Below are 21,473 nucleotides of genomic sequence, written 5' to 3'. Positions count from 1 at the left end.
TAAAGAAGAGAAATTTAAGAAATTCAAAAAAATTGACTTACTCAAGGCCCTAACAATTAGTAAAGTGTGAAAATGGGCCTTAAATGTCAAATCTAGCTTTTTTTTAAGTATATTTTATTATTTTAATATACCATAGAACCTAAGGGTTACATATGCAGAGTTGTAAGTCTTCTTAGAAGTCATGTAGTCCAATTTTTTTCTTTTTACAAATGAGGAAACTAGGGCCCTAAGAGGTCAAGTGAAGTGCCAAAAATTACACAGGAATAAAGAATATGGTAGAGCAGATGCTGATTGCTTTCCTTGGGTAAGAAACCCTGCAGTTTGTCTAAAAGGACTTCTTTCAAACATAGTAAAATCATTTGCTTTTTTCCCTTTACTTCCTGCTTTTGAACAGGGAACTTTTTGCTCTGATAATAAATCCTTCCTCTTGCATTCCAAATAGTTCTCTCTATCCTGCCCCTTGACTGATTTCTCTGTCTCCACCCTTCTCTCCCCTGAGAAATCCTTTACTTTGATAGCTTGAGTTTCCACAGAATGCTGCTGATTGGTGACATGCTCTAAGCAGACCTCAAAGGTTATAACAACCAAATCTGTACCCCAGGAGATGATACTTGCCTTCAGTGAAAGCAGATTTCCTAGCATGCTAATCAATCTCTTTACTTCTGTTTGGCTGTCTAAATTTAACCCAATCATCAGGAACCCTGCTGACAAGTATACCTATCCCAAGAGGGTGAGAGAATTCCTGTATATTTTACATAAATGGAATATCTACACTTCTGTACTGAAACTAAAACTTGTCTAAATGCCTAAATTGTTATGGTTTTATAGGCCAAGCCACATAACCAAAGTAAGAATGTGCCTGAGGGTTTTTCCTAACAATCTGCAAATAAGAAGGAACTAATAATGGCATAGAATAATTTTTCTTTCTCCTAAACTCCAAATATTGCACCTTAACTGAGACTTTTTCTATCTCTTCAAATACATGCAGCAAGTGATAATATTTTTTACTTGATGCATCATTTGTCATGATCATCATCATTACATTAGTATTGTCATCAATAATCATTGTAATAACAGCAATAATCAATAACAATAAACAACAATAATGAATATTTATATAGCACCCACTATGTGCCAGGCATTGTGCAAAGTTCTTTACAAATATTATGTTGCTTAATTCATTTCATGTTCTGTCTCCTCTACCAGATATTTTTTTCAATTCCTCCTATTAAAATCTCATGCCTTCTTAAAGTCAGCATTCCTGGCTCTTTTTGGAGAAGGCTATTTCTAGTCCTTCCTATCCTCAGATGCTAGTGACTTTTTATCTTGGGTTACCTTGTGTCTACTTTGAAAAAAAAAATCTATGTATGTAAGACTGTGCATGTGTGTGTGTGTACACACACACACACACACACACACAAATACATTTTTAAATTTGTCTCTACTGACATTTTTCAAGTTCTTTGAGAACAGGAATTCTTGCACTATTGTCTTTGCATTGTCAAAGTTTAGTAAAATGCCTGGCAAATAGTAGGCATGCAATGTATTTTTTTTAATTCATTCACTGATATCACTATTCTGACCAAGAGATGTCTACCTGGCTACTCTAATATAACAATAACCATGAAAATACTTTAATCTTTTATCAATAATGCTCTGGTTTTTCTTTCTTTTGTAAATATCTACCATAGTGCAGGAAAAATTATGGTTACATAAAAAATACTTGTAATATTACCAAGTACATAGAATCAAAAAACAATGGACTCTTGAAAAATATGTTTCTCTACCACAATGATGGCTCACCTATACTATTTATAAAATGTTTGTAATATTAAGGGCCTATAACTAACACATATCTGTGAGCAATATAAAAGAAAAAGATAATAAGAATTTTCCAACTTCCATCTTTGAATTTCCCATCTTTAGTACACCACAGTATCAAGAACAGATCAAGTACTTAATAAATTGGTTATCATATGCAGCCTAAAGTGCTACTAACAATTCAAACTTCAGATCTGAACTTAGGATTTTTCCACAAAAAACCTGACTCTCTTCTAAATGTCTTTAAATCTGTTATCAACTGGATGAGAGAGAGAAAGAAAAGAGAGAGAGAAAGAGGGGGAGAGAGAGAGAGAGAGAGAGAGAGAAGAGAGAGAGAGAGAGAGAGAGAGAGAGAGAAACAGATGGAAACAAAGACACACATACAGAAATCCACAGAACAAAACAACTCACTTAAATTTCAATTGGCCAAATACAAAAAGAACTAAAAAAGTGAAAAAAAAATAATTCACTAAAAATCAGAACTGAACAAATGGAAATGAATGACTCAATGAGGCATCAAAAATCAGTCAAGCAAAACCAAAAAAAAAAAAAAAAAGAGAGAGAGAAGAAGAAGAAGAAGAAGAAAATGTAAAATATCCACTTGGAAAAACAAGTGACCTGGAAAATATATCTAGGAGACCATGATGTCAGGAAATCATCAAAGAACCTGCCCTGATGTCCTAGAATCAGAAAGTAAAATAACCATTGAAAAAATTCACCAATCACCTCCTGAAAGACAACCCAAAATTAAAACTCTAAAGAAAATCATGGCTAAATTATTGGATTAAGGAAAAGATATTGCAAGCAGCTATAAAGGAAAAATTCAAAAATCAAAGAATAACAATAAGGATTACCCAAGACCTAGCAGCTTCCAACTTAAAATATTGAAGGGCCTGGAATCTGATATTCTGAAAGTCAAAGAAAGTTGGAAGGCAACCAAGATTAAACTATCCTGCTAAATTGAGAATTTTCTTTCAGGGAAAAAGATGGACATTCAATGAAACAGATGAATTTCATTTATTTCTGATGAAAACATCAGATGTGAACAAAAAATTTGAACTTAAATATGGAAATTAAAAGAAACATTAAAAAGGCAAAGAGAAAAGAACTCTTCAGAACTATATTTCTGATATGGGTATAAATCGAAAGTGCAGGTATAATTTGATTTTACTGTTCTAAAAAGAAACTAGATATGGAAAGGGATTGAAATGGAAAAAGTTGGAAATAGAGGTAAAATGAGGAAAATTACATCTTATGAAGAGGCAAAGAAAGCCTATTATAATTGAGACAATGAAGGGAGGGGGATGAACATTCTGTGAATCTTACTCTCATCACATTTCGCTCAAAGAGACAAAATGAGGCATATTTGGTTTCAAAGGGAAACTTGGCTCACCTTATAGGGAAGTGGAAGGGAAAAAGGAAAAGGAAAGTGAGAGGATAATAGAAGGGAAAAGAGCAATAGTAAGGGAAAAGTAGAAGAAAGGGGCAAGGGCTATAAAGGGGGAAGGCTACTTGAGGGAAATGGTGGTCAAAAGCAAAATACTGGAGAGGAGGAAAAGGGGGGAAAGAAAGAGAAAAGCATAGTATGAGGTAAATAAGATGGTGGAAAATACAGAATTAGTCATTTTAACTGTGAATGTGAATGGGATAAACTCTCCAATAAAATGAAAACATATAGTAGACTGGATTAAAAGCCAGAATCCTGCAGTATGTCATTTACAAGAAATATATTTAAAGCAGAATAATACATATAGAGTAAAGATAAAAGGGTGAAGCAGAATCTATTTTGCTTCAGATGAAGTAAAAAAAAAACAGGGGTAGCTATCTTGATCTCAGATCAAACAAAAATAAAAAGAGGTCAAATTAAAAGAGAGAAGGATGAAAATTATATCTTGGTAAAGGGTACCATAGATTATGAACTAATATCAATACTAAATATATATATGCACGAAAGTGATATAGTATCTAAATTCCTAAAGGAGAAGGAATGAGAGCTACAAGAAGAAATAGAGAGCAAAACTATAATAGTGAGATATCCCAACCTTGTTCTCTCAGAACTAGATAAATCAAATAAAAAAATAAATAAGAAAGAAGTTAAGAAAATAAATAGAATTTTAGAAAAGTGATAGATCTTTGGAGAAAAATGAATGAAGACAAAAAGAAGTACATTTTTTCTTGGTGGTTCATGGAACCTATACAAAAAATTAACCACATATTTGGGCATAAAAACCTAAAATAAAATGCAGAAAGGCAGAAATAATAAATGCATTTTTTCAGACCTGCAATAAAAATTATATTAAATAAAAAGCCAGGAGAAATAGATCAAAAATTAATTAGAAACTAAATAATTTCATCCTGAAGAATGAATTGATAAAACAGCAAATCATAGACACAATTAATAATTTCATCCAAGAGAATGACAATAATAAGATGACATACCAAAATGTGTGGGATGCAGACAAAGCAGTAATGAAGGGAAAATTTATATCTCTAGATGCTTACTTCTATAAAATAGAAAAAGAGAAGATCAATGAATTGGGCTGATTCAATATAAGAAAAACTATTAGCATAATTGATTATATCAATAACCAAACTAACAAAAAATGATATGATTATCTCAATAGATGCAGAAAAAGCATTTTATAAAATCCAATTCCTATTTAAAAAAACACTAGTGAGTATAGGAATAAATGGACTTTTCCTTAAAATGGTCAATAGTATCTATTTAAAACCATTAGCAAGCATCATATATAATAGGGATAAACTAGAACCATTCCCAATAAGATCAGGGTAAAACAAAATTGCTCACTATCACCATTACTGTTCAATATTGTATTAGAAATGTTAGCTTTGGCAATAAAAGAAGAAAAACAGATTCTAGGAATTAGAGGAGGTAATAAGAAAAACAAATTATCACTTTTTGCAGATGGCATGATGCTATACAAAGAGAACCCTAGAAAATCATCTAAAAAACTACTAGAACAATCCACAACTTTAGCAAAGTTACAGGAAACAAAATAAATTCAAAAAATCATCAGCATTTTGATATATCATCAACAAAGTTTAACAGCAAGAGATACAAAGAGAAATTCCATTTAAAATAACTGTTGATAACATAAAGTATTTGGCAGGCTACCTGTCAAGGTATAATCAGGAAATATGTGAACACAACTACAAAACACTTGTGACACAAATAAAGTCAGATCCAAATAACTGGAAAAATATCAAGTGTTCTTGGATACACCAAGCAAATATAATAAAAAATAGCAATACTACCTAAATTAACCTACTTATTTAATACTATACCAATCAAATTCCCAAGGAACTATTTTACAGATCTAAAACAAATAATAACAAAATTTATCTGGAAGAATAAAAGGTCAAGAATTTCAAGGGAATGAGCAAAATCAAAAATGTTGTATACAATAATAATAATATTTTGATGATCTACTATAAATAATTTAGCTATTATCAGCAATATAATGATCCAATACAGTTCTGTAGGACTTATGTTAAAAAATGTTGTTAATCTCTAAATAAAGAACTGTTAGAGGTTGAATGAAGATCAAAGATGCTTTTTCTTGATTTGATTTTTGTACAGATTTTTGGTCTATTTTTTTTTTTGCAGAATGATATATATGAAATGTTTTTATTTTTTTTAATTAACTTTTTATTGACAGAACCCATGCCAGGGTAATTTTTTTACAGCATTATCCCTTGCACTCATTTCTCTACCTCCACCTCCTCCCCTAGATGGCAACCAGTCCTTTACATGTTGAATAGGTTACAATATATCCTAGCTACAATATATGCGTGCAGAACCGAACAGTTCTCTTGTTGCACAGGGAGAATTGGATTCAGAAGGTATAAATAACCCGGGAAGAAAAACAAAATATGCAAGCAGTTTATATTCATTTCCCAGTGTTCTTTCTTTGGGTGTAGCTGCTTCTGTCCATCCTTGATCAATTGAAACTGAATTAGCTCTCTTTATCGAAGAGATCCACTATATGAAATGTTTTTAATGGCTATATATTTACAATATTAAAATTGTTCAACTTTTCAATGTGAGTCACAGGAAAAAGAGAGAAAATCTGAAATCCAAAATTTGAAAAAAATGTTAAAATTGTTTTAAAGGTAATTGAGGAAAAATAAAGTATTAAGTAAGAAAAAACAACAAGAACTTTAGAGGAGCAGGGACAAAGGAAATAGAGTCAGAGAGGGAGAGAAAGAGACAGACAGACAGACAGACAGACATTTGTGAATATAATTTCTTCTATTATTATAAATCTTTTCTTGAACTGGTAATTTATTGTTCTGTATTTTGAATCTTCCCTGATGGTCTACTGGGCACATGACAATGTTCTGTTTTGTTTTCCTTTTCTATTTTTTTTTTCAAGAAAAGGAAATAAAAGAAACAGACATAATTTTTTAAAAGTGGAAAGATGAAACTAAAGCAATTATTTGATGCTATATTTTCCAATTATATACCAGAAAAACTCACAATCTTAGAGAAATGAATATTTACAAAAATATAAACTGTCCAGGTTAATAGAAGAGGAAATATCTTAGAAAAAGAAATTGAACACATCATCAATGAGCTCCATAAGAAAAAAATCCCTAGTATCAGAATAGATTTGCAAATGAATATTACCAAACATAAACAACAATTAATTCCATTACTACATAAACTATTTGAAAAAGTAAGACAAATAATATTTCTGCCAAATTCCTTTTTACCACAAAATATTATGTTCATACCTAAGCCAAGGACAGAAAAAATATTGTAAAAAAAAACTTAGATTAAAAAAAATATTGACCATTTTTCCTATTTTAATATTTATACAAAAAATAGATAAAATTTTAGCAAGGAAATTACAGTAATAAATCAAAAAGATGAGATAATATGGCCAGGTGGAATATATATTCAAAGTTAGTTTAATATTAAGAAAACTGCCAGCTTAATTGATCAAGTCAATAACAAAACCAACAAAAATTGTGTGAATATATCAACAAATACAGCAAAAGCCTTTGAAAACATACAGTACCCTTTCCTATTAAAAACAGCACAAAGCATAGGAATTAACACTTTTTATAATGTTAGGTAGAATCTATCTAAAACTAAGAGCAAGAATTATACATAATTAGGATAAACTTGAAGTTTTAAAAGTAATACAAGGGGTGAGTAAAGATGTCTGTTATCAGCTCTATTATTCAATATTATACAACAAATACTAGCCATAACAAGAAGAAAACAATGGAAGGAATAAAGGCAATGAGGAAATAAAACTATCACTTTTTGTAGATTATATAATGGTTTACTTAGAGAACGTCAGAAAATGAAGTAATAATACTAGTTCAAATAATTAACTTTAGCAAAGTTGCAGGATGTAATGTTCTGGCTGAATGTAATGTTCTGGTTAGCTTTCTGGAGGTCCTCCAAACTGGGCCTAGGTTTCAGCTGAATAATCACCATGAGAAGAGTCAGGAATAAAATTCAAAGTCATTATTGCCTCCTTCAGTCTCCCAGTCTAAACCAGCAGTCTCAGTCAGTCAGCCAGTCAGCAGTCTGCACATCTCAGTCTCTGTTTTTCTTTTGGTCTGACTCTGACCTCTTAAATATTCTATTATAATTAAATCAATTCATCATACTGAGTATAAGTCAATCATTATATCACTAGGGAACCAATTATTTCATCAATTCCACTGAGTTAATATTTTGTTGTAGGATTAAATCAATCATACTGAGCCTTAAGTATACCTTTTCAAATTTTCTCTACAGCAGGACACATAAATAAACTCATGCAAATTTCTATAAAACTACCAAAAAAAAGTACAAAGAAACAAAAAAACAAATTTCACTTAAAATAATTTCACTCAATATAAAATATTCGGAAGTCTACTTGCCAAGAGAAACCAAGTGACTATATAGACACAATTATACAAATACAGATAGTTATAAACCATTGGAGAAATATTAATTGCTTATGAGTAGGCCAGCCCAATATGCTAAAAATAATAATTTTAGACAGTTTCATTTACTTATTCAGTGCCAAATCAATCAAACTAGCAAAAATGTTTCATAGAGCTAGAAAAAATAATCACACAATTCATAGGGAAGAATAAAAGGTCAAGGGAATGAATAAAGGAAATTGTAAAGGAAGATGGCTTCATAAAACCAGATTTCAAACAACATTACAAATAAGTAATCTTCAAAAATAATTTAGTATTTGCTAAGAAATATAATAGATCATTGGAATAGATTGGTCAAACAATAAATACTTGTTACAAGAAGAACTTGTTCTTCAGTCAAGATTATGAGGACTTGCACCAAAGTGGTGACTGTGATAGAGGAGAGAAATGGGCATCTGAGAGATACTATAAAGGTAAATCTACAGACCTTGGTAAGAAATTAAAATAAGGAGTAAGAGAAAGTGAATAATGTAGAAGGACAACTTGGTTACAAGACTAGGTGACTAGAAAGATGAGAGCATCCTCAACAGTAAGAGGGGGAAAGGAGGGAGGGTTAGGGAGAAATAGGAAAAAAAATCTGTTTTGGACATAAAAAATATAACATTTATATTTCAATAACAAAAGATAAACAATAAGCAGTTAAGAAGGGAGATTGGAGATCAGCAGAGAGAATAGGGCTAGATAAGTATATTTAGGAATCATTATTATAGATTATTGACCATAATGAAATTCATGGAAACTGATATTACCAATGAAATAAAAGATAAAGGAAGAGAAAAAACCATAAAAGTCTGTGGGTGTTTTTCTTCTTTAAAATATAATAGTTCTCTCTGGGAGAAAGTAGGTTTCTTGGGGAGATTTTCTGGAGGCAGCCTTAGTTTCAGTCAAAAGTAATAATCACCCAAATGCAGCCAGGTGATAAAAGTTCAAATGTTTATTTTCTCCTTCCAAAATAGCTCGGTTAGTTGAGGCCTATTTCTCTGCTTGGTTCTAAGAGCTCTTGCAGCTTTGTCCTTTGCTTCTGCCTCTGCTTTCTTCAGCCTCCAGCCAGCACAAAGATGGAATGGATCTCTTGTCTCCTTCACTTGGGGCTCAGCTAGCTTTCTGGAGAGCCTTTCACACCAGCTTGGTCTCAGTGGGGGAAGTACAGGAGCCCAGCCACCACAGTGGTGTGAGATGAAGATGCATCCGGTTGTGCCTCCAAGAGAGTGCTTCTCCTCAAGTGAACTGATGCTCCCTTCTCAATCTTCAGCTGAACTCCCTGACTGGGCTCACTGAAGCTCTATTTATGCTCCTTTTTCGAGAAAGGGGTTGTAGGATTTTTCCCAGAGTGCTCTTTGGCCCTAAGAGCTTCAGGGGAGGTGTGAATTCATAAAGTTACAAAGTTTATTTTGTGAAGCTCCCATACTTGTAAACTCCAATGACTACTTAAATATTTCTTGCTTATATGAGCTCTCTAAAGGTGTAAATACAAGCATTGTTTCTATTAGTTCTACTTAGTATCTTGTTTCAGGTTCTGGCCCAAAATATCTCCTTGTGAGATCAGATCAATGATACTGAACCATGCTAAATTAGATAATTATTGTCTCTATCAACTCTAATGACTTAACAGTTTGTAAAAATTCCAACAAAAGTCCTTAGGCAAAATCTATCGTTATGGGGCATGGCCTGAATGAAAACTTAGCAAAGGAGACAGAGAAACAGTCATAAAGGTAAATCAGTTTTTACAATGTGACTTTTTTTTTATATTTTTTGGTTGCTTTATTGTAATCTTTATGATTTCTCATAAAGTCATTAGTTTCCATTTTTTCAATTCTAATTTTTAAGGAATTATTTTCCTTGGTGAGCTTTTCTATCATCTTTTTCATTTGGCCAATTTTTTAAGGCATTCTTCTTCTCAATTTTTAAATTTTCTTTTGCATCACTCTCAATTATTTTCCTAATTTTTTTGTCTGTCTCCCTTACTTGATTTTCAAAATCTCTTTTGAGCTCTTTCATGATCTGACTCCAATTCTTATTTTTCTTGGAGGCTTTGGATGTAGAAGCTTTGACTTTGTTATCTTCTGAATGTGTGTTTTTATCTTCCTTTTCACCATAATAACTTTCAGTGGTCAAATACTTTTTTGCTGTCTGCTCATTTTCCTAGCTTATTGCTTGACTTTTTACTTTTTCTTAAAGCAGAGCTGTTTTCAGGGTGGAGGGTGCATTGTATCAAGCTTTAGGGATTTTTCAGCCATTTTCAGAGGTTCTTCTAGTAACCTGACCACAAACACTCTTTCCTACTCTGGAACTTTAGGAGTGTCCCCACCCCTCAGCAGCTGTAAGATCTAGTGTGATACAGCAACAGTCCTGCTAAACTGACCCTGGTTCTGGGGCTGTGGCTCAGATTGCACCAGTGGGGCCTATGGGAGGATTACATGCCAAACATCCACCCAGGTGCCACAGACCTTCCAAGGTGACCTTCCAAGTCCTGCCTGGTGTCCTGAGAGTTCCAGAAGGAACCTCTCTAATTTAGATGTCCTGCCTTGCTGATGCTGGGACCAGGGCTGGAGTTGGGGCAGGGGACATGCTGGCTAAACTGAGATAGTGAGCTGGGTTCACAACCTGATTTCACAGATCTTTTTCTGCTGACCCTTCCGGTCTTCTTTGCTGTCTCTGCACTGAGAGGTCTGGAAGCCACTGGTACTGCAGCTGATTCAGAGGAGTCTTCCTCACTGGGTTGTGGCCTGGGTTGTGGCCAAGGCTGCACTTTCTGCTAACTTTCTAAGTTTCCTTCTGCTAAAGTACCTAGCAACAAGAATGCTAGGGAACAGAATAACAAGAGTCTGCATTAATCTTGAGACCCTTCATCATGTACCTTGCACACAATGCCCCTTTTGCATAGGCAACAAGTCTATGCAAAGACAAGTCTTGTATAAACTTGACCTTTGTGGTCTTTGGCTGGTTGGATCTCAATCAGCTCATTCTTGGGAATGGATGTTGAGGCTTTGGGTGTGAGTTCTGCCTCACTGGCTAAAGATCCGGGGTACACAACCTATAGAAACATCAGGACAGACATTGAGCATGCACCAAATTGAGATTGCTCCCACCATCTCAGGAGTTGGGCTCCTGGATACACAAACTATACACATACTTGTGTTGGGGCACATTGGCAGGGGAGATTAGAGGGGTATAAGAACAGGATAGCAGAGGAAGAAAGAGGAAGAGGGAAGCAGGGAAGCAAGGAAGAAGGGAAGCAGGGATGTAGGAAAGCAGGGAAACAGGGAAGCAGGGAAGCAAGAAAGCAAGGAAGTAGGAAGAAGGGAAACAGGGATGCAGGGAAGCAAGGATGCAGGGAAGCAGGGAAACAAGGAAGTAGGGAAGCAAGGAAGCAAGGAAGCAGGAAGAAGGGAAACAGGGATGCAGGGAAGCAGGGAAACAAGGAAGCAGGGAAGAAGGGAAGCAGGGATGCAGGGAAGCAGGGAAACAGGGAAGCAGGGAAGCAAGAAAGCAAGGAAGTAGGAAGAAGGGAAACAGGGATGCAGGGAAGCAAGGATGCAGGGAAGCAGGGAAACAAGGAAGTAGGGAAGTAGGAAGAAGGGAAACAGGGATGCAGGGAAGCAAGGATGCAGGGAAGCAGGGAAACAAGGAAGCAGGGAAGAAGGGAAGCAGGGATGCAGGGAAGCAGGGAAACAAGGAAGCAAGGAAGCAGAAAGAAGGGAAGAAGGGAAGAAGGGAAGAAGGGAAGAAGGGAAGAAGAGATGCAGGGAAGCAGGGAAACAAGGAAGCAGGGAAGCAGGAAGAAGGGAAGCAGGGATGCAGGGAAGCAGGAGAGAGAGGAAGCAGGAGGAGAGACAAGATGATGTAACCAAGCAATAAAGCTTCTTTAACTGCATAAAAGGTGTCAGAACTGCTCTGTGATAACTGAAAGTCTTAGAGGCAAAGATAATTGGGTAAGTGCTCAGACTCCAGCTGGTGTCAGCAGGTCTGCACTAGCTGGGGATCCCAACAGCCTTCAGCTGGAAACTTCTACTCCATCTTTTTAGGTGTTCTCCTGCTCTAAAAATTGTTTAGGGTCAATCATTATTTAAAGGAATTTGTAGCAGTTTTGGGGTGCCTTTACTCAGCCATCTTGGTTCTGCTCCCTCTAGCTTTATTTTTTTATTTTTTTGGTGATGGCTAAATGGAAATACATTAGGATAATTTCACACATATAATTGGCATAATTTTCTTTGTATTCACAGTGGATAGAGGAATAATGAGAGAGAAACAGAGAATTTCAAACTCAAAGTTTAAAAAGAAAAGAATGATAAAAAAAATGATAAATTGTGGGGAAGGAAAGATGACAAATAATAAGTCTCCAAAGTAAACCAAAACAAAATAAACACTTTTCAAATTTGGTTTTTAAAAAGAAGCAAAGAAGAGAATAAGAAAAAAGACAATTCAAGGAAAGACAGACAAGGAAAGAAATTCCTCACAAGGAAACCCAAAGAATTCAAATGGGAAGGGGGGAGGTGCGCGTAGAAACATATCACAGATTTACTTTGTGGAACAGAGATAACGAGTGGGAATCAGGTGTTGTAAAGAGGCAAGGAATATTAAGTGACAGGAATAAAAACATAGTTATATACAATCTTAGATGGAAAAAAGGACAAACTGTCCACTGATGCAAATATTTCAGTTTTCTTATATGTATGCCTCCTTTTCTTTCTACACCTCAAGCTTCTACAACCAAATAAAACAAAATTTCAAACATTTTGACCCTCACATCATATTTTATTTAAACATGTCATTAAATAATGATATCAAAAATTGGGATGATTTACCTGGAAAGTTCTTAATTAAAAAAGGTTTTTAAGGAGAACTTTAACAATTATCATCTTGATTGTCTACCTTGACATTCCAATTTTTGATATCTTTATTTAATGATGTTTCAATAAAATATGATGTGAGGATCAAAATGTTTCTCTGACAAAAATGAGGAAGCCAATGGTCTATAACATCTATATGCTTTTAATTTTTTAACATTCCCCCAAAAATATTAAACCAAACTTGTACCTTTTTCATGAATATTTTCCCTTTAGAATTGCTCTACTTATGCATTTGGGTAGATACTTACTTTGGTAAAGATAATTACTTTGATATACAAAAAAGATTAGGAAAATAACTTGTTTTAATATTCATTGCTTATATTTTATTCTGATGAAATATAGATTTCAGATGAAATTTGAAGAGTTTGAGATAAAAAATGAACTGTGATATAATAGCTTGCTACATTCACTTTCTATTTCAAACCTTGGAAGTCAATGGGATGGCATATAAGGGCCATATTATTCCTTACTTTTTAGCTTTAGGGAATCTTTTTTACATGAATAAATAACAAGTTCAGTTACAGTTGTACTAAGACTCCTATTAAGAAAATTCCTTAAATTTAGGGAAATTGACTGTCCAACTTTTTAGTTAAATCTATCTCTAGTGAACTTCTGAACTCTTTGTATAACTGAAGGAGAAAATCAGATTACTGGAAACATTCAGTTAATGAAAATTTAGTTGTCTCTAAATAGAAAGGTACTGGGAGGGGAAGTCAGAAAATAAGTCCATCTTTTCTTTAATATTCTCCTAGGCTAGGATTTTTGTTCTAATCAGTCTACAGAAGCAATATTAATTCCCAATATCTCCTTTCTGTGCCACAGGTAACTTCAACTATGCTCCTTAGGATATCATGGAAAGCTACATACTCTACTTTCTAGACTCCCTTGCCCTTCTCAACTCAATTGATAATTAACAAATGATCCCCAGAGTGTGACCAAATTCACAGACTATAGAAGAACAGATTCTTCCTACCTGGTGTCATTGTACTTCATCAAATATTTTCTCTAAGATTTTGAAGTAGGTTAATGTATCTGTTAAAACGAAGTGATCTGGTTTGAACTTTGTTTCTGAACAACTATAATAATAATCATAAATATTTGCATAGAACTTTTTGATTTGCAAGTTTTTAATATGATTTTTCATTTCATACTCACAAGAATACTATGAAATAGTTTTATTACCCCCAATTTACTGATAAGAAAATTGAAAATAAAGGGATTATAATTATTAGGTACAATAGAAAAGAGAAAAGACTATTTGCTTAGCTTAAGAGTTCAAGAGTCAAGCACTGGGGTGAGATGTAATTTCATGAGTATGTATAGGTTTCTCTCCCTCATATACTTCCTTTCAAGATTCTTATACATTTGTGGCCACTCTTCACCATAGATACTGAGAAATATTGAGATACAACTTTTATATGAATATTTATGGACTATCATATATTAGTATCTATAATTTTTGTCTTTTAGTAAATAAATGATTATTTTAATAACTTAAAATTCACTAGTTGGAGTGGCTAGTTATCTAAATATCATGTATCACGTGGATGAATTACCTTGTGAGTGGCTGGTTATATAAAGAGAAAACATGCATAAGCACTCAAGAACTAGTAGGACAAGAATTAGGAGTATAATTCCTTTCAAAAGGCTATGATAAGGATTAGGAGTATAATTCCTTTCAAAAGGCTATCAATAGGACTCTGACAGACTTTGAATGTAGCCATATCATGGTGGCCTTTCTCTGAGAATATAAACTTCCAGGGATGGGCATATTTGAGTGAGTTAATTCAAAGATCAGATGAGAATTGACTTTCTAAATTTAAGTGAAAACAGTGAGGATCTCCAGGGTGGGAATTGATGAAAACTCTCCATACATTTTGAGAGATATCATTGGTTTTGTCTTTCATTCATAAAACTTTAGGTGTTAAATATATGTACAATAAGGCTGGAATGTTGTTATTAAATGTATCAATCTTTTTTTTTTTTTATAAATTGTATTGAATTTTAAAATGTAATTTAATTATAAAAAGACAGTGGGACATAGAGAATAAAGAGTCAATTTTGGAATTAGAAAGTATTGGGTTAAAGTTATACCTCTGTCACCTACAAGATCTATAACCATAGACAAGTTGATTAGGTTTTGAATTCCTATAAAGTTTTAAGCTGCCGAGCATGTGGAAAGAGATAGCAAAGGGAATCTCCTCAGTGACATCTACTGAAGTCACAATTATGCACAAAAAGTGCAAACTTCATAATGTTCTCCTATAGAAAAATATCTCTCATTTTCCAATCAAAGTTATTGTAAAATATATAGTTTTTTTTTTCAATTTTCTGTTTATCTAAAAAAGATAGGAAAAAAGAGTGACAGGAAAAAAATAAAACGAAACAAAGCAGAACATTTTCATTGTCCAGCAGAGGCATCCTCAGGGAGGCTTTAAAACATGTAACAATGAAATTCTAGTTCAAGAAAAGATATATAATAGTAGAAAAAATTATTTTCATGAGTGTCCACTTTTTCTTTGCTTCCTTGTAAATTGTTTTTTTGTTCTCTGCTGTGCATTTTTTTATATTATTCTTTTTTTCCCTTTGCATTCTCTACCCCAAGTAAGCTATAGTTAAGCATAGATAGAGACACAAACACACATATGTATACATTGACATCCATACACAGAACATACATATACATATATCTATATATATTTAGAGCAACATGCATACATAGCTACATATATTCACACATAAACTTATCCATATGTAAATATTCGTCTAAAACAAAATTAGTATGATTGACATAGAATGCAAATTTCTCTCTTGATTGAATCTTTAAGTTCTAAGATCAATGATTACTAGCCATACTTTTTTTAATTAATAAATTTGACTCTTGATTCTTTTGTAATGTTTGTATATTTCTCCTTTTCTAACTCTTCTACTTTAATTCGGCTCCTTAACTTGTTTTGCTATTATTTAATCCCACCACCACCACCCATGGATCATTTCCTTATCTTTTCTCCCCATCCTTTGTTTCCTCTTCTGCTTATCAAAGGGTTATATACCCTTCATGGTATATATGGTATATACCATAAAAACAAGCATATAGCTGTTTAGCCCCTTTTTGATGTGAGTAGGTTTTCAGTACTAGCTCTCCTCCCTGCTCTAATGTTTTTGTGTATCTTTTTCCTCTGCATTTCATTTGTATATATCTTTCTTTTGAGCTATACAATTATTGATATGCATTTTAAATGTGTGGCATATATTTTCATAAAAATATAAACAATTTGTCCATGTTAACATCCTCAAAATTAATCTTGGATATTGGCTCTTATATGTAAAGTTTTCTCTTGAGTTCTGGTTTAGTTGATAGAAAGTCCTGAAAATCTGCAAGTTTGTTGATTGTCCATTTTTAAGTCTCTATGTTTGGGTTCTTTCTTCTTTGCTGTTCTTTTTTTTAATTTTTTTACTGTAAGCATTTCTAATTATAAGGTAAGGGTTGGTGCTTTTGTCTTCACTTCAGCTTTCCCCTCTGACCTTAGAACCCCAAACCAAGAGGTCCTGTCTGTGCAAGTGTCTTCAGCCAGGAGTGTCCCTGCCCCACTGCTTCTGCACTCATGTGTGTGCTGGTTCCATTTTACCCAGAACGGTATCTTAGCAGCACAGCTGAACTTGGAGTTCCTAATCAGTTGAGGTTCTTTCAGCCTTTTAGGACTCAATTTTGTCTCTGCACACTGAAAACAAAGACTATTCAGTGCTATACGAGTGACAAAAGCTCCAATTTATAACCGTATGTTAAGTTAGGTAAAACATTTTACATATCATATTTCATTATATATTGCCCTCAGCCACAAATTTTGTCTTTTTATGAGAGAAATCACAATAGCCCTGAGAGGTAGGTGCTATTTTACCCAAATTTTATATATAGGGAACCTGAGATAGAGGTTAAGTGATATTCCCATGATCACACAGCTAATTAATTGTCTAAAGCAAGATTTGAATTCAAGTTTTCCTCATGTTAGATAAGTTGCTTTTAATACTGTACTATATTGAGTTACCTTCTATAGGTGTGTGTGTGTGTGTGTGTGTGTGTGTGTGTGTGTGTGTGTGTCTGTGTGTGTGTGCTGAGGGCAGAAAATAGGATATTAATTTGGTTGCTCAATTACTCCACATCACTTAAAGTAAGGGAAAGTGCTCAAGTCATTAATCAAAGACATTGTACTAAGTGAATGCAGAAAAAAAAAATTGGGTTGTGGAAGAAACTTTTTCAAACTAAACAGATCATCTGTAAAATAACAAGCTACTTGGGACCCAAGAAAAAGTGTTCAGGAAAGCTCTTGAAGTAGAAATATTTAAGAGGTAGCAGGGGAAAACCTCCACTTCAGCCCTGATCTATATTTTCTTACCTTCATCACACTTATTGTCTGGAGAAGTTTCCATAGAATATTACACTTTCCATCTTCCCATCATTATCAGTATTAGTAGATGGAGACATTATCTGTATATAGAGTTAAGGGCAGATTGAATATAAACCATTCAGACAGAGTCCTGGCTCTATAAATATCCTAGCAAAGAAACTACTTCATGCCTAAGTAGAATTTCTTGAACAACCACAAAAGGAACAAAAGAAATCTAGCCACTGGGAGATGTTATTCCTTTTTTCACAAGTAGCTTATCAACATGTCATTTTCCCCTATCCTCTGTTTACAATGGTAGGAGAGTATATTACATACTTGTATTTGTGTGCATGAGTGTGGAGTGTATTTAGTAACATCTGCCTGTACCATTCCATTATGGTAAATATTTACTTCCAAAACTTGTTAAATTTGGCTGAATAGGATGCAGATCCAAGATGGTAAAATAAAATCAGGAACTTGTGCTCTCCCCCAAACTGCTCCAAATTTCTTTAAATACTTACTCTAAACAAATTTTAGGGCATCAGAACACACACACACACAGGAGATAGAGTAAAACAATTTTCCAGTCAATAACTTAAAAGGCAAGCAAGCAAGATCTGTGGAATCAGGGTAGGAGTTCATCCTGTAATCCAGGTGCAGACTACACCAGCACAGCTCTGGTCCCACCCCGGATCTCAGTATAGTGCCAGCAAAGCAGAAACTGACCTAGGGATCTCTGAATCAGCAACAGTGGTGGCTTCCAGACTCTCAGCACAAAGGTACCAGAGAGAGATTGGAAGCCCCAGGGTTGGAGCCACTCAGTGCAGGCAGCACCAATGCAAGCTCATCCTGCCCTAGTCATGGTCCCAACACCAGCAGAGCAGAAATGGGCATAGGGATCTCTGAATCAGTATTTTTACTTTTGTTTAAGCCTTTTACTTTTACTCTGTATATGTTGCTCTGTGTCAAATGTGTTTCTTGTAAACAATATTGTAGGATTCTGTTTTTTAATCTACTATGCTGTTTACTTCCATTTTATGAGAAAGTTCATCCCATTCAAATTCACAGTTGTGATTACCAGCTGTATATTTCCCTCCATCCTATTTTCTCCCCTGTATATATTTTTGTTCTTTCTTTCCAGCCTGTTCTTAGCACTGTTTTGTTTTGTGTTTTTGATCCACCCCACCAACTACCTTATCTCCAATCTCCACCCCTTTTTCTTAATAGTGTTTGTTTTAACCTACCCTACCCATTATCTTATCTTCTATCAACCTTCCCCCAAATTTCCCTAAAGAATGGTTGAATTAGTCACAATTCTACCAACAATGCATTAATGTCTCATTTTCCCAACATTTGCTATTTTCCTTTTCTAGCCTATTAGACAGTATATTAGTTATGAAGCAGTATCTCAGAATTATATTAATTACAATTTCTTTAAAAATCAGTGAGTCAGAGCATTTTTAATGTGGCTATAAATAACTTTGATTACTATATCTAAAAATAATTTATATCTTTGGATCACTTACCAATTGGACAATGATTCTTATTTTTTATATATTTGATTTAGTTCCTTTTATGTTTGAGAAATGCGTCCTTTCCCAGAAAAACTTGTTTCAAATTTTTTTTCACAATTACTATCACTTACTGTATGTTTCCCTGTTAATTCTATTTTCTTTCTCCTTTTACCATGTCCCTCTTCAAAATTATTTTGCTTCGGACTATTTCCTTCTCCAATCTCCTCTCTCTTCTATATCCTTTTCTTCATTTTCATCTTATCTTCCCCTCCTACTGTGAGTAAAATAGGTTTCTATTCTTAATTGAGTATTTATGTTATTTTCTTTTTGAGTCAACTCTGATAAGAGTAAGATTCATTCACTCCACCTTCACTTCCCCTTTTCCCCCTCCATTTTAAAAGTTTTTTTCTTGCTTCATTTATATAAGATGATTTACAATTCTATTTTTCCTTTTCTCCTACTGCATTCCTCTCTACCCCTTTAATTTTATTTTTTAGATATATTTCAACTTATATCTGTGCCTTCTGTCTCTCTCTCTCTCTCTCTCTCTCTCTCTCTCTCTCTCTCTCTCTGTATATATATATATATATATATATATATATATATATATATAAAGCCCTCAGATCCTGTGGCTTCATTGTACTTGAATTGTTTCTTTTTGGCTGCTTAAAATATTTTTCCCCTTTTACCTGAGAGTTCTGGAATTTGACTATATTTTCCTAGAAGTTCATAATGAGGGTTCTCTTTCAGGAGTTGATCCTTAAATTCTTTCCTTTTGTATTTTAGTTGATTTCAGGAATATAGGGACAATTTTCCTTGACAATTTTGGAATGATGATCTCTAGGATCTTTTTAAAATTATTATCATGCTTTCACATAGTCCAATTATTTTTAAATTATCTCTCCTGAATGTATTGTTTAGGTCAGTTGCTTTTTCAATGAGATAGTTCACATTATTTCCTAGTTTTTTCATTAATTTGGTTTTATTTTATTTTATTAGTTTTTCATAAAGTCATAAGCTTCTATTTGCTCAATTTTAATTTTTTAAGGAAATATTTTCTTCAGTGAACTGTTGTACCTCTTTTCTATTTTATCGTTTTTTTTTTTTTTTTTTTGACATTCATCTCTTCATTGGCTTTTTGTTCTTTCTTTTGTCTCACTCTCATTTCTCTTCCCAATTCCTCCTCTACCTTTCTTACTTGGATTTCCAAATTTCTTTTGAACTCTTCCATAGCCTAAAACCAATTTTTATTTTTCTTGGAGGCTTGGATGTAGGAGGTTTGACTTTGCTACTTAATTTTGAGTGTGGTTTTTGACCTTCTTTGTCACCACTATAACTTTTTATGTTCACAATCTTTTTTTCTTTGTTATTTGCTCATTTACTCAGGCTACTATCCATCTTTTTAACCATTATAGTAGAGATCTGTTTTCAGGATGGAGGGTGCAATGTTGCTAAATTCAAGGATTTTGTGCAACTATTTTAATAGATACTTCCAGGAACCTGTAAGTTTTCAGTTTTTCCAAGGTATTATGATCTAAGAAGCAGTGAGGTCTTATCTTTAACGACCAAAAGCACTCTTTTTCTCTCCTGTAACTGTGAGGAGAGTTCCTACTCTACTGTGACTGCAAGGGCTGGTGTGTTAATGCTCCTCCTTGCCCTACTGCTGCCCAGGTCTATGATCTGATTGGAGTATAGGCAAAGCAACAGCATCCTGCCTCAGTAGTAGCACAGACCCTTGCATTCTCCTTCTGACCAGTTGTTTGACCCATTTAATATTTGTGGATTGAGACCTCTGGAAGCAGCCACTATGGCTCCTGTTTGATTGGACTGTGCTGTGCTGGCATGGCTTAGACTGAACTGAGCTCCACTCTTACCCTAGAGCAACAAACTTTTCCTGCTGACCTAAGTCATCTTTGGTCTAGGTAAGCTGAGAACAATGGTTTCCATTAATCAGAGGCCCCAAGAATTTCTCCTGGTTTGTTGGGATCTAGTTTGCTGAGCCTTACTCTGTGCTGGTGCAGCCTGTGCTGTAATGTATTCCACTTTCACCCTGTAAGCAAACCTTTTCTTTTTACCTTCTAAGTTGTCTTGAGCTGGAAAATTGCTTCAACTCTCTTTTTGAGGATTGTGATGCTCTAAAATTTGTGTGGAGTCATTATTTAAAGGTATTTGGATGGGTTTGGGCAAAGAGCTCAGGCAATTTCCTTCCTCTACCATCTTGGCTCTACTTAATTTTTACCAACATTCATAGCAAGAACCTTTCCCATTATAGAGCAACTCTATATATTTCTATATTGTGTGGGTACCACTAAAACACTCAGGTATTCCATTTATTAATTCTTTTTTCTGTATTACAATTTTCTCTTTTGGGGTCATTGTTTCCTAGAAAGTATGTTTAGGGACTTTTCTGTTTCTTAACCATTTTACTTTTTTAATAATCCATTTCAGGACAGTTGTAGACTTATAAATTCTCCACACCCAATTTTCTAAGCCAGACATCACATATGCCTTTATCTTTATATTGTTATAAAAACATGAAGTCATGATAAAATAGAATGAAATCTCAATTTCATTATATTGTTCAATGATTAATTCAGTGATTTTTCTCAATTTGGCTCTTTTATATCTATTAGAACTTTAATATGCTTTTGCATCTGGCTTATGAAATTTTCAATATGTTTTTCAGTGTATGGAAATGTACTTATTATGATTACTTATTATTATGTTTATTTCTCCTTTTTTATCCTCACATCACACTAATAAAATTATATTCCTTGCACAACTACACCTGCCTTCCATGCTCTGTAAATTCAGCAAATTGCTTTTTAGAGATTGATAACAGCATACAAAGCAAGGTAGATCAAGTAATCATCAGTAAACTCACATTAAAATTAAGTAAAATAACATTTTAGACATTAAAATAAACTATCACT

This window comes from Antechinus flavipes, chromosome 6 (assembly GCF_016432865.1).
Source record: "Antechinus flavipes isolate AdamAnt ecotype Samford, QLD, Australia chromosome 6, AdamAnt_v2, whole genome shotgun sequence".
In the NCBI taxonomy this organism is placed as follows: domain Eukaryota; kingdom Metazoa; phylum Chordata; class Mammalia; order Dasyuromorphia; family Dasyuridae; genus Antechinus; species Antechinus flavipes.
Note: the sequence above shows the minus strand (reverse complement) of the source record.